This window comes from Chiloscyllium plagiosum, unplaced genomic scaffold (genome assembly GCF_037043375.1).
Source record: "Chiloscyllium plagiosum isolate Xiang-an unplaced genomic scaffold, Cpla_swu_hap1 HiC_scaffold_35, whole genome shotgun sequence".
Lineage (NCBI taxonomy): Eukaryota > Metazoa > Chordata > Chondrichthyes > Orectolobiformes > Hemiscylliidae > Chiloscyllium > Chiloscyllium plagiosum.
In genome coordinates, this window is record NW_028270173.1 from 13,611,692 (window position 1) to 13,637,583 (window position 25,892).

At 45.0% G+C, this 25,892-nt stretch overlaps 1 protein-coding gene and 1 pseudogene across 3 annotated transcripts in view; both read right to left on the reverse strand.

Annotated features, from left to right (window-relative positions):
• Positions 1-898: 898 nt before the first annotated feature.
• LOC148140074 (E3 ubiquitin-protein ligase TRIM39-like) lies at positions 899-17,048 on the reverse strand (annotated as a pseudogene).
• The window catches only part of LOC122541549 (zinc-binding protein A33-like), a 54,842-nt gene continuing 30,736 nt past the window's right edge, over positions 1,787-25,892 (reverse strand). The window contains exon 7 of one of the 3 annotated variants that reach the window (XR_015753027.1): positions 1,787-1,916. The gene's annotated coding sequence lies outside the window, so the exon portion shown is untranslated. Of the gene's footprint in view, positions 1,917-7,512; positions 7,589-19,627; positions 19,724-25,892 lie in introns of those variants that run through there. The other 2 variants (XR_015753029.1, XR_015753028.1) reach the window with 2 other exon arrangements.

A 25,892-nucleotide genomic window follows, 5' to 3' on the forward strand; every position in this document is an offset into this window, starting at 1 on the left:
TTAATCCCACTGACCTGTTGCTGCGGCTTTACATTTACACTTTATTTTAAGAAACTAAAACACTTACACTACTGCAAAATTGACTGGAAGTTGGACTGTAGAATCAATTTTGAGGGCAGGAGGGGGAAAGGAACTGGACTTGCACCAGCTGAATACTCTATCCATGCGCCTTTACAGCCTCAAGGTCTGAAACAAGTGGACGTTCCCAGTGCCTATCACATGACAATTTGCAGATAACACTAAAATAGGTGGTAGCATGGACTGTTAGGAAGGTTCTCAGAAATTGCAGCAGGACCTTGATCAGGGTGGCATGGTGGCTCAGTTGTCAGAACTGCTGCTTCACAGGTTCGATTCCCATCTTGGGAGTAGAATTTGCACATTCTCCCCGTGTCTGTGTGGGTTTTCCCCCACAATCCAAAGATGTGCAGGCCATGTGAATTTGCCTATATTGTGAGGTGTATTGGTCAGGGGTAAATATAGGGTGGGGGAATGCGTCTGGGTTACTCTTCGGAGGGTTGATGTGGACCTGTTGAGCTGAAATACCTGTTTCCATACTGTAGAGAATCTGATCTGTTGAGCAAGTGGGCTGAGAAATGGCAAATGGAGTTGAAAATAGATAGGTCTGAGTTCTTGAATTTTGGAAAGTCAAATCAAGGTAGGAGTTTCATGGTGAATGGTAGGACTTTAAGGAGTATAGTAGAACAGAGGGAATTGGACTTCATGTACACGGTTCTCTGGAGGTGGAGTCACTGATAGACAGGGCAGTGAAGTTGGGAAGTTATGTTGCATTTGTACAGGACATTGGTGAGGCTGTATTTGGAGCATTGGGTTTCAATCATCGTTAGATATTATCTGATCATGACATTAGTGATCAATTCACCCATCCCTTTCAAATCTAAGGTTTTCAAATTTTCCAATTTTATGAAAGAGCAGTAACATTCTGGGCAATAGTTACAAATCTGAGCAAAGCAAGACCAGTTTCTCAATGATATTAAATCATGTGTGGGGTATACATTACTGACACATGATGAAAGTCTAAAGAAAATCAGTCTGACATTTTTATTTTGATTGAGCCCAGTCCCCCTGGAAACACTCCCGTGAGCCCAGTCTGAGACCCACTGACGGATTCATCTCCAACACCGTCATGTAGCGCCACCTCCCGCCTGTGGAGCAACATTACAGACAGGAAGGTCCCCGGGTTCCTGCAGCTCACAGCTCACTCTACCCAGTCAGTCCATCTCTCTGATGGTGCTTCTATTTGTTTCTTCTCTCCCCCTCCTTCTCTCCCCCAGACTGACACCGACCCCCATCAGTTTACAGCTGGCAGGAGGCAGGGGGACGGGGTGAAATTATGGGATGGATCTGTCAATGCCCTTTAATCCCGCAGATTGTCAGCGGGGCGGAGTTTTTCCCGCCGTCATTCCCTCCCGGATTGAAGATGGGAAAGATCCTCTCAGTGAAAGTGTGGGTGAAAGTGTGGAGATGGGACATGGTGTCCGCATTGTAAAATGACACCTGTCCGCCCTCATAGTCCAGGAAAACCCCGATCTTCCGGGGATTCACACTCGGGGAGAAGGGGGTCAGGGAGGGGGAGGTGGCGGCAAAATAACCACATCCGGGTACCAGCCACACAATCCAGAATCCGGACTCCGGGCTCGGGATGATCCCCCGTTTCCTCTTCACAGACTCTCGGGCCACTCCCAGAGCTCACCGAGTCTCCACTCCCACCTCTACCTCCCAGTAATGTCTCCCTGATGTGAATCCCTCTGATCCCAGGCAACCGAGCCAGGAAGCAAATCTCTCCGGGGAGTCAGGGAGCGGCTGCTTTGTGTCTCCGAGTCTCTCACTGGTCCGGTCCTCAGACAGGATGAGCCGGGGATGCGCTGTGTTCGGATCCAGAGTCAAAGAGGCTGGAGCTGGGGGAGAGATCAAATAACACCGTCAGAGAGAGGGGCCAGGGAGAGTGAGGGGTTGAGCGATAGAGGGGGATGGGAGTGGAGGGGAGATAAGGCGAGACTGGAAAAGGGGAGTTTGAAGGAGGGAAGGGACACGGAAAGGGGGGTGAGTGAGAGAGAGTGCAGTGAGTGATGAGACTGGAGGAATGAGGAGGAAGTATGGGTAAGGTAGAGGGATGGGGATGGAGGAGTGAGGAGGGGAGGTGAGAGGGATCATTTGGAGGGGAGTGGGTGGGGAAATGAAGTTCACAAGAAAACAGAACCCTAACTCGAACCTTAACCGATTGCAGGAGGGAGGAGAAAGTCAAAAAGAGGGGGAGAGTGAGGAGATGTGGGATAGAGGATGGAGATTGAGGAGAGGTGGGTGAGAGAGAGTGGTGTGAAGAATGAGGGGGAACACAGAGGGGGTGAGCAATGGGAGGGTTGAGTGCTCAGGTGAGAGCGATATGAATGGGTAAACAGTGAAAGGGAGAGGAAGAGTGCAGGTTGGGGAGTGTAGCATCATCTAGGGAGCCAGGAGGAGTGGGGAGAAGAAGGGGGAATTGTGTGGATGGGAGTGTAATGGTAGTGGCAAGGGGGGGATTGTGCTGGAGAGGGTAAACTGAAGCAGAAGGAGAGGGGAGAGTGAGGGGCAGAGAGTGTGGCAGAAGTGGAGGGAGAAGAAGCACTAGGGGTTGGGGAAGGAGAGTGAGAGTGAGGGGAGAGTAAGGGGGTGTGGGACAGCATAGGGGAGTGTCAGATGGTGAGGGCCGGGGGGGGGGGGGGAGGAGAGTGATGAGCAGAGTGAGGGGTATGGCAGAGGTGGGGAGAGTGAAGGGATTAGTGAGAGTGAACGGTATGGACAGGGTGGGGGAGGGTCACCTGAGGGAGAGGACAGAATGACAGAGAGGGATAGGGCATGGATTGGAAGGGGAGATGACACGATCTAGGAGGAAGACTCACATTAGAAGGAGAGAGTGAGTAAGAGAGTTTGATTAACAAAATGGCAAAGGGAAAGTAAGAGGAAGGGGAGAATGAGAGGAGGAGCGTGTAATGTGGAAGTGAGCATGAGAGGTGCAATAACAAGAGGAAGGGAGCATGAGGGTGAGGGGGAAGGGAGATTGGGGCATGAGGGTACAGACAGTGGAAGCCGGGTGAATGCAAGAGGAAGGGGCGAGTGAGGTGATGTGACTGGGTGGGAATGGCGATAGAGAGGGGAGGCAGGGGTGAGGGGCAGCAAGGGAGTGGGGAGACTGAGGGAGGGGTAGAGTAAAGTTGCATTTGTAAGAGAGAGTTTAGGGAAGGGGGGAGCATGATGGAAAGTGGGAGGAAATGAGGGGAGGTATTTAACCCCAGGGCAGGGAATGGAAGAGTGAAGAAATGAACTAAGAGATGGAAGAGGAATGATTAGAAGCTGAGTAAGGATATGGGAGTGGGTGTGGAGGCTTTGTGAGGGAAGCAGACTGTTTGGGATGGGGTATGGGAGAGTAAGTGATAGTGTAGAATGGGAGGTTGACAATAGGATGTCTGCAAAATAAGTGGACATTTGAGTTTTGGAGATTGGGAGAGTGAGTGGGAGGGTACAGATATGGAGAAACAGTGAGTGAGGGGTAGAGAGAAAGGGAGGTGAGACTGAGGAGGAAGGGATGGCTGAGCTGCTGAGGAAACACCGGTTCCTTTTGGCCATAGGAGGGTTGAGTGAGTGGGAGAGGAGAGTGAGTGGCGGGAGTGAAGGGGTATATAAGGGGATGGGATGTGTTAAGAGTACAGGGGATTAATCCATATGTGGAAGTGAGAGCGTGCAAAATAAAGTCTTGTGGGGATTCTGGAGTTGTGTGAACTGGAAGATGAGGTGGAGTCTGTGAGGGGGAGAGGAGAGTCGAGATGAGGGGATTGTAGGATGGAGGTTTAAAAGGAAGGACAGAGTTGGGTCGCAGAAGTTAAGGAAATCTGTGGACTGTGGAGGAGGTGAGTGAATTTGAGTATGAGGTGGCGGGGAGAGTCGTGGAGGCAAGAGTGAAGGGGAAGAGGAATTTGAGGAGGCAGGATGAAAAGGGAAGGGAGAATTGGGGTGGGGGAAATCATGGCAGAATGATTATGGAGGAATGGAGTGGAGTGGAAAGGCAAATGTGAGATAGGAGTGAGGAGCAGTGCGGGGCAGAGGGTGAGAGCAGAGCAAGGTTAAGTGGAGAGTGACTGAATTGGGAAGTTGTGATTGAGAGGATAGTGAGGGAGAGGGAAGAGTGAGCTGAGAGGGTAGAATGAGTGAGCAGGAGGGGAATGTGAGATTGAGGGGCAAGGGCAGAGCAGGAGGAAGTGGGGGCATTGATGGGAAGTGAGATTGGAGCATATAGGCAACGAGAGTGTAAGGGTGAGGTGGAATGATGAGGACAGTTAGGTGGAGGGGAGAATGAGGTGGAAAGGAGAAGGAATTATGAAGGTTGGACAATGAAGGTAAGATGACTGAATGGTGAACGATTAAGGGGAATGGATGGATGTTGGGAATGCAGAGATGAGTGGGATGGAGGATGGAGAATACAGTGAGGCCATGGTCTGGCGGGCTAAGGGACAGTTAAAAATAGGTACAAACCAAGAGGAGAATGAGGTGGAGGGGAGAGTGACCGGGATGGGGAGCTGAGCTAGAGGGGACAGTGAATGAGAGGGAAGAGTGAATGGAGAGTGAGCAGGAGGGCAGAGAGGGAGTGAGAGAGGTAGGGGTGGAGATGGAGAGTAGGGTCAGAGGTGGGATTGGGGACTGAGCAGAAGGGAGACAGTGAGAGCAGGAGAGAGAGGGGTGGGAGATCAGGAGGGACTGTTGGTGAGCGGTATGGAGTGGAGAGTGAGATCCGTGGAAGAGTGATAGGGAAGAAGGGAAAGGAGAGTGGGGCCTGTATGGCGATGGAAGGAGAATGCCGTGAGGGATAGGGACAAGAAACTGAGTAGGGAGTGATGGGGTGACTAAAGAGGTGGGCTGTGTGTGAGGGGTCATGAGTATGAAGGAGGCAAGAGGCAAGGGGTAAGGGAAAATGAGAGGGAAATTAGCAGCGAGAGGGAAGGGAAAGAAAATGAGGAGGATAACTTGGATGAGGAGGTTTAGGGAGGGGGAGGAAAGAGTGAAAGGGAAACTCTGGGGGAAGGCAGAAGGAGTGAGGGAGGGGTGTGACAAAGTTACTCCTTAAATAAGGTTAGGTTGTCCTTGCTTTTTTTCAGAGAGCTCACAAACACATAGGTTCCAATGTGTCTGGTTTTTATGGGCTTTAGGGCGAATTTCATTATGGATAACTACCTTAGATAAAATGCTTTCAAGTTTAAAGAAACACTTGTCCAATGGAAGGGGAATGTCCAATTCTCCCAGATCAGCTTAACTCTGGTTTTGGTTTGGTTTGGATAGCAGTCAGTTTTTTGAAGCTGCTGGTCAAAGAAACTGCTCTATGGTGATCCTCTCTCTCTCTCTCTGACATCTCTCCTGTGAGAACCTGGGTTTGATTTTTCCTTCTTTTTTGCCAAGGGGGTGTTTATGGGGATATTGCAAATATTTGGAACAACATTATTAAGTTGTGGTAGAGTCGATCGGGTTTATAAATACTTATATTATTCTGAGGAGATAGGACAACTTCAGGGTGGTAGATAGGAGTTGTGGGAGTGAGAGAATGCGGGATAGTGTGAGGCCTGAGTGATGTTTGGGGAAAGGGAGACTTCACAAGGAAGAATTTTAAAAACAAGGAGCATTATTGAAACAGAGAAAACCAGCAGAATTGCCAGTGTCAGAGTGATCTGATGCTCTACTGCACAAGTCAGTAAACGTTCAAGACATGAACAGTGAGTAATTGAGAAGGTTAATGGGAGGTTAACCATTTTGTTGAGATATGATGAACATCGCAGTAAAAATGTTATCTTTTAGTTAAAGAAATAATCTGCGAGTCCACGTCTTGAGCCACAGAGTAAAAGAAAGTGAAGTTGATATAGTTCCAGTGGCTGCTGTCTGATCTGAGAGAGTAAGCCTATTTTCAGCGTCACCATCCCTCAGTGAAAGGGGCATGGATGAAAAGACAGGATCGTCACAATGTAGGAACTGAATCTGCACTATTACTGTCGGTCTGTGTCACACAGCAGCTGTTCAGCCAACTGAGCGAACCATACTACACAACCATAGAGTAACACAGCAACAAATGAGGCACTTCAGCCCATTGTGGCCATGTTAGTCATCAAGGGCCAATCAACTTCTATTCCATTTCCCAGCAACGAGGGAACTTAGGGAAATAAATAGTGATGCCTTGGAAAGAGTTCATATTACAGAAAGGATATGCTGTGGAGGTCTTCAATTGTACAAAGCTAGATAAATCCCCAGGATCCAACCAAATGTTTACCAGAAACCAGGGAAGCTAGGAAAGAGATTGCTAGACCCATTGCTGACATATTTGTATTAGCAACAGGCTGAGGTGCCAAAAATGGAGGTCGGCTGATTTGGTGCCATTATTTGAGAAAGTCTGTAAGGAAAAGCGAGGGAACTATAGAACAGTGAGCTTTCCAGCAGTAGTCAGTAAGTTATCGGAGAGGATGGGATAGAATCATAGAGATGTACAACATGGAAACAGACCCTTTGATCCAACCCGTCCATGCCAACCAGATATCCCAACCCAATCTAGTCCCACCTGCCAGCACCCAGCCCATATCCCTCCAAACCCTTACTATTCATATACCCATGCAAATGCCTTTTAAATGTTGCAATTGTATCAGCCTCCACCACTTCCTCTAGCAGCTCATTCCTTACACGTACCACCCACTGCGTGAAAAAGTTGCCCCTTAGGTCTCTTTTATATCTTTCCCCTCTCACCCTAAATCTATGCCATCTAGTCCTGGACTCCGACCCCAGGGAAAAGACTTTGTCTATTTATCCTATCCATGCCCCTCATAATTTTGTAAACATCTATAAGGTCACCCCTCAGTCTCCGACACTCCAGGGAAAACAGCCCCAGCCTGTTCAGCCTCTCCCTGTCGCTCAGACCCTCCAACGCTGGCAACATCCTTGTAAATCTTTTCTGAACCCTTTCAAGTTTCACAACATCTTTCTGATAGGAAGGAGACCAGAATTGCACGCAATATTCATGGAAAGGCAAAAGACTTATTAGGAATCATCAACATGGCTTTTTAAGTGGGAAATTGCATCTTGATTGAGGTTTTCAAGAAGTTACAATGAAGATTAATGAAGTAGATTAGAGCAGTAGATGTTGTCCATATGGACTTCAGCAAAGCATTCAACAAAGTTTTGCATGATTGACTGGTTAGTAAGGTTAGATCACATGGTATTCAGAGGGAGCTAGCCATCTCAGTACAACATTAGATTGAATTTAGGAGACAGAGGGTGATGGTAGAGAGTTGCTTTTCAGTGTGAAGACCAGCGGTGCGACAAAGGATTGGTGCTGGGACCTACTGCTTTTAGTCTGCCCAATCATTTGGATGTGAACATTGGAGACATGGTTCATAAATTGGTCCTCCCCTTCTTGACCTCTCTATTTCCATCTCCAGCAACAGTCTGCAGATGGATGGTTACTATAAACCCACAGACTCTCACAACTACCTGGATCACACCTCCTTCCACCAAGTATCCTTCAAGAACTCCATCCGATTCTTCCAATTCTTCTGATCTGCTGCATCTGCTTGGACAAGGAGACATTCCACTCGCGAGTATCACAGATGTCCACCTATTTTGAACAATGTGCATTCCCCCCTCTCTCATCCAGACAGCCCTCCATCACACCACCTCCATTCTCCATTTCACTGCTCTAAATATCCCCCCTCAACGCAATAAAGATAGAGTCCCCCTTGTCCTCACCTACCACCCCACCAGTCTCCGTATTCAACACATCATCCTCAAACACTTCTGCCAACACCAACTAGATCCTACCACCAAGAACACCTTCTCCTCCCCATGTCTCTCTGCCTTAAGCAAGGACTCTTCCCTTTGCCAGTCCTTGGTTTGTGCCACTCTCCCCGCCGACCACCCTGAACTCCCAGGTACTTTTCTCTGCAACCAGAAAAGATGCAAAACCTGCCAGTATACCACTCCACTCAGCTCCATCCAGGGCCCCAAACAGTCCTTCCAGGTGAGACAGAGGTTCACCTGCCTCTCTTCCGACCTAGTTTACTGCATCAGGTGCTCTCGATGTGGTCTTCTTTACATCAGAGAGACCAAACATAAACTTAGGGAACAGTTTGCTGAGCTTTGCAGCCTGGTCTGCAGAGGCCGACCAGACCTCCCCATCACTGCCCATTTAATTCCCCTTCCCACTCCTTTTCCCACATGCCCTTCTCCATTCCACAATGAATCAAACCACAAATTGGAGGAACAACATCTCTTCCACTTGGGCGGTCTGCAGCCCGGAGGACTCAACAATGAGTTCTTCAATTTCAAATAACTTCCCTTCCCATCCCCAACTCACTTCCCAGCCCCTCCCACTTCCTTCCACTCCTCCCAGCGAACAACTGGATTCATTCCACTCATCGACCAACCAGGTCGTACCCCCTGACTATCTTCAACTATCCGCACTTCACCACCCTGCTCCCTCCATTCCCTTTATCTGCCCAGAGTCCTGAAGAAGGGTTACACCCGAACGTCATCCACTCCACCTCCTGATGCTGCCTGGCCTGCTGTGTTCTACCTACCTCCAGGTGTCGAACATGGTTCATAAGTTGGCAGATGACATTAGAATATTGTCCAGTGGACAGTAAAGAAGATTTTATTAGGCTGCAATAGAACCTTGTTCAGATGGGCCAGTGGGCTGAGGAGTGGCAGATGGAGCTTAATTTAGATAAATGTGAGGTGTTACATTTTGGTCGGGCAAATCATTCCAGGACTAATACAGTTGATGGTGGGGCCCTGGGAGTATTGCTGAGTGGGAGGCCTGGGGGTGCAGGTACTTCATTGTTTGGGGTGGAGTTGCAGGTGGACAGGGTGGTGAAGAGAGAGTATGGCATGCTTGCCTTCACTTGTCGAAACCAACTTAATAGAGTTCTTCGAGGAAGTGACCAAGTTGTTAGATGAAGGAAAGGCTGTTGATGTCTTATACATGGACCTTAGTAAGGCTTTTGATAAGGTTCCCCATTGTAGATTAATGGACAAAGTGAAGTCACATGGTGTGCAGGGTGTTCTAGCCAAGTGGATAAAGAACTAGTTGAGCAACAGGAGACAGAGAGTAGTAGTTAAAGGGAGTTTCTCGAAATGGAGAAAGGTGTTCCACAGGCATCAGTATTGGTTACTGTTGATATGATCAGCAAGTTTGCAGATGACACAAAGATTGGTGGAGTAGCAGAAAGCATAAGGGGCTGTCAGAGAACACATGAGGATGTAGATAAACTGGACAGTTTATAGCTGGGCAGAAATGTGGCAGAAAGCTTTCAATCCAGACAGAAGTGAGATGATGAATTTAGGCAAGTCTATTTCTACAGAGAATTATACAATGAATGGAAGAACCTTGGGAAAAGTTGATGGGCCGAGAGATCTGGGAGTGCAGGTCCATTGTACCCTGAAGGTTGCTGCACAGGTGGATAGAGTGATCAAGAAGTCATATCATATGCTTGCCTTCATTGGACGGGGTATTGAGTATAAGAGCTGGCAAGTCATGTTAAAATTGTACAAGACATTGGTTCGGCCGCATTTAGAATATTGTGTACAGTTCTGGTCGCCACATTACTAAAAGGATGTGTACGCTTTGGAGAGAGTGCAGAGAAGGTTTACGAGGATGTTGCCTGGTATGGAAGGTGCTAGCTATGAAGAGAGGTTGAGTAGATTAGGTTTATTTTCACGAGAAAAAAGGAGATTGAGGGGGGACCTGATTGAGGTTTACAAAATCATGAAGGGTAGAGACAGGTTGGATCGAGACAAGCTTTTTCCAGGGTAAAGGATTCAATAACGAGAGGTCACGCTTTCAAGGTGAGAGGTGGAAAGTTTAAGGGGGATACATGCGGCAAGTACTTCACAAAGATGGTGGTGGGCATTTGGAACACATTGCCAGCAGAGATGGTAGAGGCAGGCACCATAGATTCATTTAAGATGCGTCTAGACAGATGCATGAGTAGGTGGGGAGCAGAGGGATACAAATGCTTACGAATTGACTGACAGGTTTAGACAGTACATTTGAATGGGCTCAGTCTTGAACTGCCGAAGGGCCTGTTCCTGGGCTTTAAATTTTCTTCCTTCTTTGTTCTTCTTTGTTGAGGATTGGAGTTGGGGTGTCATGTTGCGGTTATGTGGCACATTGGTGAGGCATTGGAATGTGGTTCTGGTCACACTTCTATGGGGTAAGTTTGTTGTGAGGCTTGAGAGTGTGTGGAGGGGATTTGCAGAGATGTTGCTGGGACTGAAGGGTTTGGGTAATAGGGAATGCCCTTCATGAATAGGCTGGGGCTATTTTTCCTGGAGCATTGCAGGCTGAGGGGTGATCTTTTTGACATTTATAAAACCATGAGGGGCATGGATAGGTTGAATAGCTAATGTATTTTCCCCAGGGTAGGTGACTCCAGAAGTATCTTCTTAAATGCTGCAAAGATTTCTGTCTCCTTTCAGGCAGTGAGTTCCTGATGCTGACTGCCATCTGGGGGAGAAATATTACCTAATTCCCTCAAAAACCCCTGCTACTTCTCTTCAATCTATGCCCCTGTTATTGTCCATTCCATTAAGGGGAAAAGTACCCTCCTGTCTACCCAATCTGTAATCCTAATAACTTTCTACACCTTCATCAGGTTCTCCCCTCAACCTCCTCTGCTTCAATGAAAACATCCCCAGCCGATCGAGGCTGTCTTCAGAGGTGAAACGCTCCAGCCCAAGCAATATCTTGGTGAACCTCAGATGTTTCAGCCCTGCCCTATCTCCTGTTGGATTTTATACACACTGAATTAAAAAGATCACATGGATACATTTGACGAATTCTGTCCTGTCTAAGTCCTTCACAATCTGTCTGTCCCAGTTCAACCTGGGAAGCTGTCTTCCCCTGATATTACTACCATTTGTTTTCTCACTTCTCTGAGAATTGCCGACATATCAGCACTTAATGTCTGACTGGCTGGGTCTGTAGTAGCATTCCAAACAATGTAATTCCCAATTTTTATAAAGTTCTCCCCCATGTGGTGTCAGCAGGGTGGAAAATAAGATGCTATTAGAGTTATAGAAGTACGCAGCATGGAAACAGACCCTTCGAATCATCTCGTCATGCTGACCAAATATCCAAATTAATCTCCTCCCATTTGCCAGCACTTGGACCATATCGCTCTTAACCTTCCCATTTGTGTATCCGTCCAGATGCCTTATAAATTTGGAATTGTACCAGCCCCCACCAAGTCTTCTGCAGCTCTACTTGCAGCATCCTTTTCACGAAACATTTTCCCATGCAATCCCTTTAAAATCTTTTCCCTCTCACCATAGACCACTGCCCTCTAATTCTGGACTCCCCCACTCCTATCTTTTTATTTGCCCTCTCCATGCCCCTCATGATTTTATAAATCTCAATAAGGTCACCCCTCAGCCCTCGATGTTCCAGGTGCAACCGTTTATTGAATAAGAAAATTTTCTTGGACATACTTAGATTCCTCACCATCCAACTCCTTAGCATTCCCAGTTTATGTTTGGAAAGTTAAAATTCGCTACTGATACAACCCTATTAATCTTACAGATTTCTGGCATCTCCCTGCATGTTGCTTCTCAATTTATCACTGTCTATTTGAGAGCTGCTACTACAATCGCAATGACTTATTTCTTAGTTACACCTATAATATCCCTGGATGGTCTCCAGGAGCATCCACCCTAAGTACAGCCATAATGTTATCTTTAATTTAAAATGCCATTCCCCTCTTTTCTTGCCTCCCTTTCTATCTTTAACATCCTACTGTTCCCTGAGCCACATATCATCACTAATAGCTATGATATTCCAATCCAATGTTCACAACCATGCCCCAAGTTAATCTGTCTTTTCTGTCAGGCCTCTTCTATTAAAATGAATGCAGTTTATTTGCACAGTCTTACCTTACTCGTTGCTGTGCTCCTGCCTACCTTGAGTATTTAAGTTGCTCCTTTTATCAAAAACACCTTGTTTCTTTTCTCACTATCTCTTTGAGTCCCATCCCTTTCCCCCTGACTTTAAAGTTTACAGCCTCCCAAGTTGCACTAGCAAATCTGCCTGCCAGGATATTGATCACCTTCCAATTCAGGTGCAACTCATCCGTCTTCTACAGGTCACTTTTTTCCCAGAAAAGGTCCCAGTGGTCCAAAAATGTAAATCCTTGCTCCTTACTTCAGCTCCTTAGCCACACATTAATCTACCCTATCCTCCTACTCCTACTCTCACTAGTAATCCAGATATTACGACCATTGAAGTCCTCTTTATAATCTCCCATATCGCTGTTAGGAACAATGCAATGTATCAGTTTCCTCGGTGTCACTGAACTTTTCCACCACAACTAATATCATCAAATCTGATGACTTTTCATCATCACAATGCTGTTTCTGTGACATCACCATTCACAGATTGATTCTCTCATTTAGAGTCAGAGAGTCAGAGAGATGTACAGCACGGAAATAGACTCTTTAGTCCAACTCGTCCGTGCCGACTAGGTATCATAAATTAATCTAGTCCCATTTGCCAGCACTTGGTCCATATCACTCTGAAACTGTCCTCTTCATATACCCATCCAGATGCATTTTAAATGTTGTAATTGTAACAACCTCCACCACTCCCTCTGGCAGCTCATTCCATCCATGCACCACCCTTTGTGTGAAAACGTTTCTCCTTTGGTCCCTTTTAACTGTTTTTCCTCTCACCCTAAACATATGCTCTCTACTCTGGACTTGCCCACCCCAGCAAAAATACCTTGTCCATTTATCCTGTCCATGCATATCATGATTTTATAAACCTCTATAAGGTCACCTCTTAGCCTCTGATGCTCCAGGGAAAACAGCCCCAGTCTATCCAGCCTCTCCCTCTAACCTCGGCAACATCCTTGTCAATCTTTTCTGAACTCTTTCAAGTTTCACAACAGCCTTCCGATAAGAGGGAGACCATAATTGTACACAAAATCCCAAAAGTGGCCTAACCAATGACCTATACAGTTACAATACATTCTCCCAACTCCTATACTTAATGCTCTGACCAACAAAGGAAAGCATAACAAATGTCTTCTTCACTATCCTATCTACCTGCAACTTCACTTTCAAAGAACTATGAATCTGCACTCCAATGTCTCTTTGTTCAGCAATACTCCCCAGGACCTGACCATTAAGTGTGTAAGTCCTACTCAGATTTGCCTTTCTAAAGTGCAGCACTTCACATTTATCTAAATTCAAGTCTACCTGCTACTCCATGGCCCATTGGCCCCATCTGATCATGATCCGTTGTGTCATCTGCAAACTTACTAACTATCCCTCCTATGTTTACATTAAAATCACTTATATAAGTGATGAAAAGTAGTGGACCCAGCACTGATCCTTGTGGCACATCACTGGTCACAGGCCTCCAGTCTGCCAAGAAACCCTCCACCACCACTCTCTGTCTTCTACCTTCGAGCCAGTTCTGTATCCAAATGGTTAATTCTCCCAGAATTCCATGAGATCTAACCTCGATAACCAGTTTACCATGAGGAACCTTGTCAACTTTCAAATAGGACAAGCAGAATGGAAAGCTCGATGGGGTAGCATTGTTGATATGGGATGAAATAAATACAACAGCAAGAAATAATCTGAAATCAGATGAATATAGACTCCACATGAGATGAGGTAAGAAACAAAGTAAGAAGATTGGTAGAAATGGTCTATAAAACCCCAAAGAGTAGCTACACGGTGGGGCAGAGAATAGTCAGGAGATAAAAAGTGCAAATAACATTAAACCTGGCCGACTTTTATCAACATGTCGATTGAAATAGTGAGATTTTCAGAGGAAGCCATGAGCACATAGTTTCCTGGAACAATAATATTGTGAATCCAACCTTGTATTTGGCTATTTTGAATCTGGTGATGTGTAATGAAGCCATTTCGTAAATGATGTCAGAATAAACTCTGACCATAACACGGGGTAATTTAGCATTCAGTTTGAAAGGAAGGATCTTGGTTGGGAAATAGCTGTGCTAAGCTGAAACAAGGGTAATTGCAAAGGAATGAGGTTTGAGCTTACTGGAGTGGAACTGCAGAAGCATTTAGCAGCAAAGATATTTGTGGATCAATGCAGACGCTTAAAAGAACAGTACATGACTCACAGCAAGGATATATTTCAGTGAGGAAAAAAGATTTTTAGGAAGGTGATAAGCCAGCGATGGTTAACTAGGGAAGTTAAGCACTTATGAAGAGTCATCTAGATTCGAAATGTTAGCTTGCTGTCTAGGTTCACATGAAGATTTGTAGCTCAGGTGGTTACTCGGTGCTCATTTGGCCTCATATTCCCAACATTCCAAATCATACCCTTCCCTCACCTGGAAGTGATAGCAGTTTTCCAGATACCCGCTCCCTCCTGCAGGACCACCCAGTACCTTCTCACATCCTGAACCCTTGGAAAACTGACCAACAACATTACACTGAATAAGAAGCCTCAGACTGAATTGGGCCTCTGATCAATTCATGGAGCAGCCATTGGGTTCGCTGCTTGATCAATGGGATTACTGCAAATACCTGTATTGGAACAATAGCTTTGTGATTAACACTGTTGCCTCACAGCACCAGGGAGCTGGTTTCAATTCCAGCATCAGGTAACTGTATGAACTTTGTACATCCTTCTGTAACTGCATTGGTTTCCTCCCACAGTTCAAAGATGTGCAGATTGTGTCCAGGGAAGTGCAGGCTTGGTGGATTAACCATGGGAACTGTGGAATTACAAGAATATGGTGAGGGTTGGGCACTGTTTTTCAGATGGCCAGTGTGGACTCGATGGGCTGAATGGACTGCCTCCGCACTGGAGGGATTCTGTGATTCGTTCAACCTCACTACCTGCAGTTGGCTTTTCACCCTCCCGTTATGGAAGTTTATAAATATCTCTGCTTTGTTTAATATTTGACTATGTTACACATTTAGATATTTGTTAGGCTCAGCAGGTCTGGCAACATCTGTGGAGAGAAATCAGAGTTAACGTTTCAGATCGAGTGACTCTTCCTCAGAACAGATTGTAGCTAGGACATGTCTGTTTATATACAGAAGATAGGGTGGGCAGAGAAGGGTTGAGGAGTAAGTGATAGGTGGGATAGAGACCAAAGAAAGAGAAGAGCAGTTAGACAAACAAAGGAGTGGACAATGATCTGGTGGGGTGGGGGTTAGTGGTGTGAATAGCTGTTAATGGTGACTGTTAGTGGCTACCAATGGTTTGTGTGTAATAGCAGACTCTGTGATAACAAGGCCTGGTTGTATGGATTGGGGTGAGGACATGGGAGAGCTCAGACCCCAAGTGATTTAATTTGATATTGTGTCTGGAAGGCTGCTTGATCCCCAGGCTGAAAATGAGGTGCTGTTTTTCCAGCTTGTGCTGAGCTGCATTGGAGCACTGCAGCAAACCTGACACAGAGGTGTTGTCCAGGTGAGCGGGTGGTGTGTTAAAAGGCAACTGGAATTTCAGGGTCATTTTTGGCAAACGGAATGCAAAGGTTCTGTAAAGCAATGACACAGTCGACCCTTCATATCCCCAATAGAGAGGAGGCTGCACTGTGAGCTGCAAATGTGGTAGACTAGTACCTGCTGTACTTTTCCAACACCATTCTAATCTACCCACATCTGCCATCATTTATTCCGCACCCATTCAATGTTCTTGCTTTGCAAACTACAGGCAAATTCAGCAAGAATCATTTCTTTGTAAACAGTGGTCATATTCTTTCTACAGTTCTCTTAATCCAAAGTAATGTTTTCCAATTTTGCTCTAAGTTGAAAAGTAAATAAAATAAAAATGTTCTTCCTTTCAGAAGGGAAACCTGCCAATCTAATCTGAGCTCCAGATTTCTCCACAAACACAGCAAAGTGGTTGAGTCTTAACTGCCTGTGGTGGTGTTCAAATCATTTGAAACGCTACAATCCAAATGTAATACAGTAAATAGACCTAAAATGAGTTCAGCAGAATCTTCTCAGAGCATTTAGAAATGGCAATAGAGCATTCAGAAATGGCAATAACAAAATACCATGCTGACAGCAACCACACCCTTTAGAACTTAATAAAGAGTCTGTGTCCCGTGTCCTAAGGATTCCCTGCTCTTTCCTCATAAGTAAAATGCATGCCTCATAAGTACCAGCATAAGTAAAATGCATGCCCTGGAACACTTGTGAGAATACGATCATGGCAGCTCTTCACAGAAAAGATTCCCTAAAGCAGCCCACCTTCTGGGCATCACTGAGCAAACATCTTGTTGAAGGAATTGTTCTGGCGATAATCGCCATTACGTGTGAGATTCTACTATAGTTGTTGCTATGTGTGGCACTCCGCCTCTTCATTAATCCTGACATACCAATCTATATGATGTCACAACAAATGTCTAACCACAGCTAGGTTACGGATTCCAATGGTGTGCTGGTTACCCATGATACAACAGGGTACTGGACCCCTTCTATTTCCTGCGCTTTCAGATACAGTGCGCTTACGCGGACGTTCCCACGCACGAGACCTGCCTCTGCTGTATTTGCAGAGGTAAGCGATGCCCGGAGTGGGCGTTTTTGGAAACTCTGTGTGAAGGTCACAAAGCCTGCGGAATTAATAGCTCCCGGGTCTGCAGACGGGTTGTTTTTTTACCCTCCCTGTCAGGAAGTCTTCCACCAGGGAACAGTCATGATCGTGAGGCAGAGAAAGGTGGGTGGGGAGGTGGTTCATGAAGCCGAAGTGAGGTCCGCAGACGTTTTATGCAATAGAACAATGAGCAATACAGCACAGGAACAGGCCCTTCGGTCATCTAGGCCTGCGCCAATATGTTTGGCCCTTCCATAATAAAACTGTCTTTACTTGCAGGATTCGCATCCCCCAGGACCTTCCAATTCATGTATTCGTCCAGTTGTTTGTTGAATGCTGTTATTGTGTCTGCTTCCAGCACCTCCTCTGGCAGCGCGTTGCAAGCACTCACCACTCTTTGTGTGAAAAAACGTGCCTCACACATCCCATTTCGATCCTCCATCCCACCCCACCCTACACCTGAAACCTGTGTCCTCTAGTAATTGACTCTGCGGGAAAAAAAGCTCTATCCATGGTATTCACAATCTTATAATCTTCGTTCAACTCGCCCTTCAATTTCTGCATTTCACTAAAACCTAACTTAGTGTATTCAACCTTTATTCTTCGATAAAATCTCTCATAGCAGACAACATCCTGGTAAACATCTTTTTCTGCACCCTGACAAAGCATCCACATTCTTCATGTAGTCTACTGATATGAATTGCAATTTTACAAGTGTGGCCTAACTAAAGTTCTATAAAGCTGCAGCACTCAATGCCTCTTCCAATGAAGGCAAGCAGGCCATATGCTTTTTATACTACCTTATCTACGTGTGCTGCCACCTTCAGTGATCTGTGGACCTGCATACCCAAATCCCTCTGAATATCAATCCTCCTAAGGTTCTGTCACTATAGTTTCCACCTGTATATGACCTTCCAAAATGCATCACCTCACTTTTGTCCAAATTAAATTACATCTGCCATTTTTCTCCCCATGTCTCTATCTCATTTATATTCTGCTATAACTTCTGACAATCCTCCACACTACCTGCATCTACACTATCTTTGTTATGTCTGCAGACTTACTAATTATACTGGCCACCGTTTCCCCAAATCATTTATATAGGCCACAAACAGCAAAATCATCTTTGTCACCTCCTCAAAAATGTGATCAAGTTGATAAGGCAAGACCTCCCCTGCACAAAACCATGCTGTCTAGAAGCAAGAACTTTCTCTCGAGAGAAATCCAGTGAAGCCCCTGATCTCTAGTGAGAAAGGTAACTCAGAGAGGTCGGGAGGGAGGATTATTCATAAATGCCCATGAATCCTTGAATCAGTGATTTGTTTCTCCATCCTGGAGCTGGAGAACTAGAGGTTTATAAAATCATGAGGTGTATATATGTGGTGACCTTTAAGTGGCAATTGGATAGGTACATGGATAGGTGCTTAAGCTAGGACAAATGTTCGGCACAACATCGTGGGCCGAAGGGCCTGTTCTGTGCTGTATTATTCTATGTTCTATGTTCTACATACAGGTGGGGAAGGCCAAAATTAGAAAGCAGAGGTTTCAGGTGAGAGGGAAAAGATTATAAAATGGCTTGAGAGATAACATGTAAAGTGTAGTGCATTTTTGGAATGACCTGCCTGAGGAATCTATGGTGGCAGGTACAATTGCAACATTTAAAAGCATCGGGATGGTTGTAAGAGTAGGAAGTGTTTTGAGGGCCAAATGTTGGCAGACTGGACTCGATCAGACAGGGATGAATGTTTGGCATGGATAAATTGGGCCAAAGTGTCTGTTTCCATTCTGCATGACTATGAATTCTATGTATGGAATGAATTGAATTACGTGGAAAGCATTATATAACTGCAGGTTCTTCTTGGGTAATCTTAATCGACAGCACCTTCCAAATTTGTGTCTTCTGCCACCTAGAAATGTAAGGGCAGCTGATATAAAGGAACCTACAAGTTACTGTCAAAACCAAGTAACATTCTGATTTTGAACTATTTTGGCATTTACTCAATGTTACTGCATCAAAATCTTGTCACCAACACTGTGGTACCCCTACATGGTACAGATTGCATGAGCTCAAAAAAGCTACTTTCTTCCATCTTTGCAAAGATTATGAGAAAAAAGCTACTTTCTTCCATCTTTGCAAAGATTATGAGAATGGGCAACAAATGCAGGCCTACTCCTTGATGCCCATATTGTCCCCTGTGTCTTCCTGTGCTTTGAATTGAAATTTTCGAAGTTTTAGCTATTTAGATTCCTTTCCTTTCCCACATTAATCTGTTATTTTATCTTCCAACTTATCAAAATTATTTATATGTCCTGGACTGTAATCAGTTGCAAATTTGAGTTTGTGCCTTGATTTTATTAACCAGGTTTCCTGTAATTTCCAGGTGGAGAGGGCACAACAACAAGCTGCCCAAGCATTAGACCAATGGCACACAAGTGCCTATGCTCCCATTACTTGCAACTTTTTCAGGTGCCTCTGAAAGCTGGCTTTGCAAACAACTCATCTGTTTCATAATCACTGACATTGCTGGAAAAGCTCAGCACGTCTGGCAGCATCTTTCCCAAAATGTTAATTTTGATTCAACTTCAATTTTTGGGTCTGATTTGCAGAATCCGCAGTTCTTTTGGTTTTTATTCTATCGCATTTTGTGCTTTACTCTCCCAACAGCATTGATCAGTGTGTTGTCAATCAGTGTTTGTTTATTACAAAAATGATAAAATGACACCTTTCCATTCTCAAAATCCAGGAAAATGCCAATATTCCAGGGTTTAGCATTTGGGATAAGAAGAATCACGAAGTCATTGGTGTTGGCCAAATAACCTTTTCCAGAGAAAAGCCACATAATTCAATAGCCAGTGTCAGCATTGAGACTAATTTCCTTTTTCCTCTCCACAGACCTTCAGACCACTTCCAGAATCCATTCAGTCTTGCTTGCTCCCTTCACCTGCTAGTAATGTCTCTCTGATATCAGTCTGCCTGATCCCAGGACAAAAGGCCAGTTGACAAATTTCTCTGGGATGTTAGTTAGCTATTGTGGTTTATTTATAAGTCTTACACTGGCCTGGCAGTGATGAGCCAAGAATTCGCTGTACTTGGATCCAGAGTCAGATGAGCTGGAGCTGGAGTAATTTAAGTGACATATTTATTTATATTCATGGTATCATTTATTTAAATAATTATTTTTGAAAATGCCTCATTATGTTTTGTGTGATATGTGAAATTTGCGACCACAACAGGGCTGAAACGGTGCAGAGGAGTTATCTTGACCGATCATGACAATGAATCAGGGTTTTATTGCCTGCAATCTTGGGATTAACAAAAACAGTGTGGGAAGGAGGGGAAAGCCATCATGTGGGGTTGTGGAGATACAATTGTTATGGCAAGATTGTGGAGCATATAAGTGGTAATAAAGGTAACAAGCGGTATGAAGAGATGCTAGTCTGAGAGGCTATGAGGGAGATAACCCGCAATGTTTGGGGAACTGGAGAGTGTGATGAATAGTACAATCAGAGTTCAGACAAAAGAGATACAGGTGGATAGAAGAGGTGGAAGAGGACAGGAGGATGCAAGTTGACAGCATTAGGAGGAAAAGCAGTTGTGGAGTAGAGAGACAATAGTGAAGGTGTGACAAATGATGAGACAAGTGCGCGAAAGGTATGGAGGGCTAACGAGGGGGAAATGGTGTCTGGGAGAGACATAATGGTGGAGAGTTTAGGCAAAGATGGTTTGTAGCAAAAAGTGAGGTTGTAGATGATGGAGTTCACAGTCAAAATGTGTGGTGCTAGAAAAGCACAGCCAGTCAGGCAGCATTAGTTTAGAGAATAAGCTCTTCATCAGGAAATGAGGGCATGTGGCTGAGACATATATGGGAGATGGGCGAGGCTGGTGGGAGGCTAGATAGGTAGATGGAGGTTGGGGGTTGGTGGTGATAGTTTGTAATGGAAGGGGGTGCAGATAGGTAGGAAGGAAGATGGACAGTTAGGACAGTTCAAAAGGGCATTGCTTGGTTGGAAGGCTGGATCTGGGAAAAGGTGATGGGAGGGGAAGTGAAAAATATTGGTGAAATTTACATTGATCCCATGTGGTTGGAGGTTCCCAAGGCAGAAGATGAGGCTCTCCTCCTCCAGGCATCAGGCGGTTAGAGTTTGGCGGTGGAGGAGCACCAGGACTTGCATGCCCTTGGCAGAGTGGGAGGAGGAGTTAAAGTGTTCAGCCACAGCACAGTGGGGTTCTTTCATGCGTGTTTTCCAGAGATGTTTTCTGAAATATTAAGCGAGTCAACGTCCTGACTCCCCAATGTAGAGGAGACCACACCAAGAGCAATGGACACAGTAGATAACATATGTGGAAGTACAGGTCAGTACAATCTCTGTCAGATGTGGAAGGATCCTTTGCAGCCTTGGACAGAGTTGAGAGGGAAGGTGTGGGTGCAGGTTTCGTACTTGCTGCAGTGGCAAGAGAAAGGGCAGAGTGTGAAGGGTGGGTTGGTGGAGTACATGTGGTGATGGGGTAGATTGGTATGTGTGTCCCAGAGATGTACTCTGAAACATTCCACAAGTTGGCATCCTGTCTGTCCAGTGTAGAGGAGACCACATTGAGAGCAACCCTATCATCCTGTAGCTGAACACTTTAACTGTCCCTCCCACTCTGCCAAGGACAGGCAAGTCCTAGACAACTTCCTTGGCAAAATACTAGCCACCCAACCCCTGGAGGAAGAAAACGTCATCTTCTGCCTTGGGGCCCTCCAACCACACAGGATCAATGTCGGTTTACCAGTTTCCTCATCTCCTCTCCCCCTGACCTTATCCCAGACTCAACTCTTCAATTTGGCACTGCCCTCTTGAACTGTCCTACCTGTCCATCTCCCTTCCCTCCTAACCACCCTCCACTCTGACCGATCATCATCTCCTCCACCTTCATCTGAATATTCCTAGCTGCCTTCCCCCAGCCCCCAGCTCTGTCCTATTTATTCTTTAGCTGCCTTCCACTCTCATATTCCAGCTTATGTTCAAAATGTCGACCCTCCTGATCCTCGGATGCTTGCTCACCAGCTGCGCTTTTCCAGCACCACACGTTTTGACTCTGATCTCAGAATCTGCAGTCCTCACTTTCTCCTCGCATTCTTTTGTGTTGGTGGTTCTGTAATGTCAGGTCTTGAGTGTTCACTGAGACCTATGTCTACATTGCAGGAAATGGGGGATTCTCCAAGTACATGTTCATTTACAGGCCTGCTCTCACTGAAATATTGTGCTCTGATATAACAACAATGGTGTGCACAGAATGCATCTTCACAGGAATAATGTAAAATGTCACAAAAATATCACGTGTTTCCTTCCTTTGACTGTGTTGTGACTGGCAAGTGCTCCAAAGTCTGAACTTCTGGGGAATCCATTGATTAGTGGAATGCAACAAGAACAGAATTTATTCCCTTGTTTGCCTTGGCCCAAATGTTTACTTCTTTGTGAAGGCCATGTAAACATTTATTCTCCTATCTTCATGAATCCTGTTCGCTCCTTGATTCTGAGTGCTTCACTTTTTACCACATGGGTAAAATAGTAACCTTGGCAAAATTCTATCCACCCAACCCCTGGAGGAAGAAAACGTCATCTTCTGCCTTGGGACCCTCCAACCACACAGGATTAATGTCGGTTTTACCAGTTTCCTCATCTCCTCTCCCCCTGACCTTATCCCAGACTCAATTTGGCACTGCCACAATTCAGTATGTCAGGACTATGCTTCTCACTACATCAGTTCACCTTTTCCTTGGCCCAACATTGGAACGATCATTGATGGTGCTTAATGGTTCTTTCTTACATTTACTTATTCTTTCATGGGCTGTTGGCATCATTGACAAAGCCAGCATTTGTTGCCCATCCCTAACTGCCCTTGAGCTGAGTGACTTGTGGTGGTATTTTAGAGGACAGTTAAAATTCAACCACTTTGCTGTAGCTCTGAGTCATGTGTAAGTCAGATCAAGTAAAGATGGCAGTGACCCTTCCCTAAAGGTAATAAGTGACCCACTCTTCCTATCACTCTGTCCCATGCTCACTCTTCTCCTCAGTCTCATCTCCACCCCCTCCCCTCTCTCTATCTCTCTCTCCCCATCATTCTTCCCCCTTGAGTGATTGTGACTGTCCTGAGTTCCTCCTTCTCTTCTATTCTCTGATTTTTCGCTGCTTCTGGAATGTTACTTAGATCTCAGATTGTGAAGACGAATGGAAAATATCTGTTTTTTTTTGTCATTTCCTTATTTTCCATTATTACTTCTTCATCCTCATTTTCTTTAGAACTAACACTCACTTGAACTTTTCTGTTCTAAATATTTACAAGATCTCTGTGTTTTTATATTTCTGGTTAGCATTCTCCCATAGAGTAATTTTCTCATTCTCATTCATCTTTTCATCATTTTTTGATTTTAAAATAATATTTTGACCAGTCTTCTCACCTGTCATCTGTCTTGACACAATTACTTGCTTTTTCTTTATGTTGGACACCACCTTTAACATTTTGAATTAACCACACATTGTTGATCCATCTTTTGGAATTTTTCTTCCTTATTGAAATGTGTTGCTGTGATATGTATGCATTTGTAAAATGTTGCAGAAACAGAACAAGGAATCTAACTTTTTTTTTGGAAATTCAACAATGGAAGTTCAGGGAAATCTATATTTTAGTCAATGTATGTGGAAGCACATTCATGAATATTCAATTCCTGAGGCCAGAATGCTTGCTTCAATTATTTCCTTTGTACTTGGTTTGTGATGTAAACTATTGATAGCATTTCAGGCAATTGCAACCCGTCATTTTCTAAATCTGCTGACATTGGTTTTATGAAATTCTGGAATGTTTCTCCAGATTCACTTTCCTGTTTGGATCTTCCAAGGTTGGACAAAGAAATTCCATTAAAAATTACTTGTTTCAATTTTGCCATTCCTCTTGTGGAATTGGTAGTTCATCAAACACTGACTGAGAGGAGCAAGGCATTTTTTATTCATTGATGAATGTGGGTTTTCTTGGCTATCCTTAATTATCCAAAAAAGGTGGTACTGAGCTGTCTTCTGCCCAGATGTAGGAAACCGTAGCAATATTATGGAAGGAGTTTCAGGATTTTGATCTGACAAGACTGAACAAACAATGGTATATTTCCAAATCTGGAGTTTGGTGGGGAATGTGCAGGTATTGGTGTGCCCACATGTCTGCTGCTCTTGCCCTGCTGCGGTTACTTAGGTTCAAGGTTTGGAAGGAGGTTGCAAAGTTGCGTTGGTAAATTACTGCACTGCATATTGTAGAAGATGTACATTCAGACTTAGGTGCAGTGGATGCAGTGAATGTTAAATGTGGTGGAAGGTGTGATTAGCCATTAGACTGCTTTCTCCCTGGATAATGTCAAGCTTCTGGAGTGTTATTGGAGCTCCACACATCCAGGCAATTCCTGGACCAGAGATTTGAGTAAGCAACCTGGGCTAGCCATTAAATGCTCAACTATCAGATAGTACTACACTTCTGAAGGGTGATTACAGACAGTGTACAGTACTGTCAGATGCTCTGTACTAAGGAGATGCTTTGCAGTCAACAGGTCAGCATTGAGGGAGTCCCATATTGTCAGAATTTAGAACTGAGGGAATGTCACAAAATGTCAGAGTGGGAGAGTGCAGTGTCAGAATCTCTACTGAGGGAGTTCTGCATGAGTGGAGAGCTTGTACTCTGAGAGTACTCCACTGTCACAGGTTTGTACTGAGAGAAATATCAATCACTTTATAACTTCTCTATCATCTGTCTGTCCCTTTGTTTCTCTCTGTCAGACTCTCTCTGTTGCCCTCCCTTTCTGTTTCTATTAGTATGAATGAAACAAAAGTTTGTGAAGACGGATGGATCTTATTCTCTCTCTGTTCCCATTGCTACAGAGTCTGTGATGGATTTCAAGGTAATGGGACTGTTTGACCCCTATCTTCTGAGTTGCTGGGGTCCACACGACACTGGGAAATTTTCCACCTCCCGCTCTCCCTCTGCCCATTCTCCTCTGGCCTTTCCTCCTCTCCCTGGCACTCTTCTCCCCAACACTGATTTGTTGCCTTGACAATGATTTCCCCATCCCATGACCATCCTCTCTCTCATTCCCACATTCCTCCTGTCTTCCATCCTCTCCTCCCAATCTTCTCTCTCCACTCCCCTCATTTTGCTCCCCTACTCCCACTCCTTCCACATCACTCCCCTATGTCCACATCATGTCAATCCCTCCCTTTCCTCTACCCCTAACACTCCACAAACCCTCAGTCTCCTCACCCCGACAAAACTCCATCACCCTCCCCATCTCTCTCTCTCTCTCTTACCCCTTCATCTGCTGTCCCTTCACTCATCACTTCTCCACCAACCTCCCTCAAAATTAGATCATTCACATTTTGTTCTTGACTTCCCCACCCCTGGTAAAAGACATTGTCTATTTGCCCTATCCATGCCCCTCATGATCTTATAAACCTGGATAAGGTCATCCCCCAAACTCTGACACTGCAGGAAAACCAGCCCCACTCTATTCAGCCTCTCCCGATTGCTCAAAAATGCCAAACCTGGCAACATCCTTTTATATCTTTTCTGAATGCTTTCATGTTTCTCATCAACCTTGCAATAGGAGGCAAACAGTATTCCAAAAGTGGCCTAACCAATGTCCTGTGCAGCTGCAACATGACCTCCCAACTCCTCTACTTAATGCTCTGACCAATAAAGGAAAAAATACAAAACACCTGCTTCACTATCCTTTTTATCTGTGTCACCACTTTCAGGAACTACAAACCTGCACTCTAAGTTCTCTTTGTTCATCAACACTGCCCAACACCTTACCATTAAGTGTATGGTCCTGCCCTGATTTGCCTTTCCAAAATGCAGCACATCACATTTATCTAAATTAAACTCCGTCAGCCACATCCCATTGTACTCTGAGATAACCTTCTTCACTGTCCACTACACCTCCAATTTTGGTGTCACCTGCAAACTTACTAACTTTATCACCGATGTTCACACTCAAATCATATATATATATATATATATATATATAGCCCAGCACTGATCCTTGTGGCACATCACTGGTCACAGGCCTCCAGTCTGAAAAGCAACCCTCCACCACTGCCCTCTGTCTTCTACCTTCAAGCCAGTTCTGTATCCAAATGGCGAGTGATCCCTGCATTCTCTGTGATCGAACCATGCTACCCAGTCTATCATGAGGAAGCTTGTCAAACATCATACTAAAGTCCATGCAGATCACATCCACCGTTTGGCCTTCATCAATCGTATTCG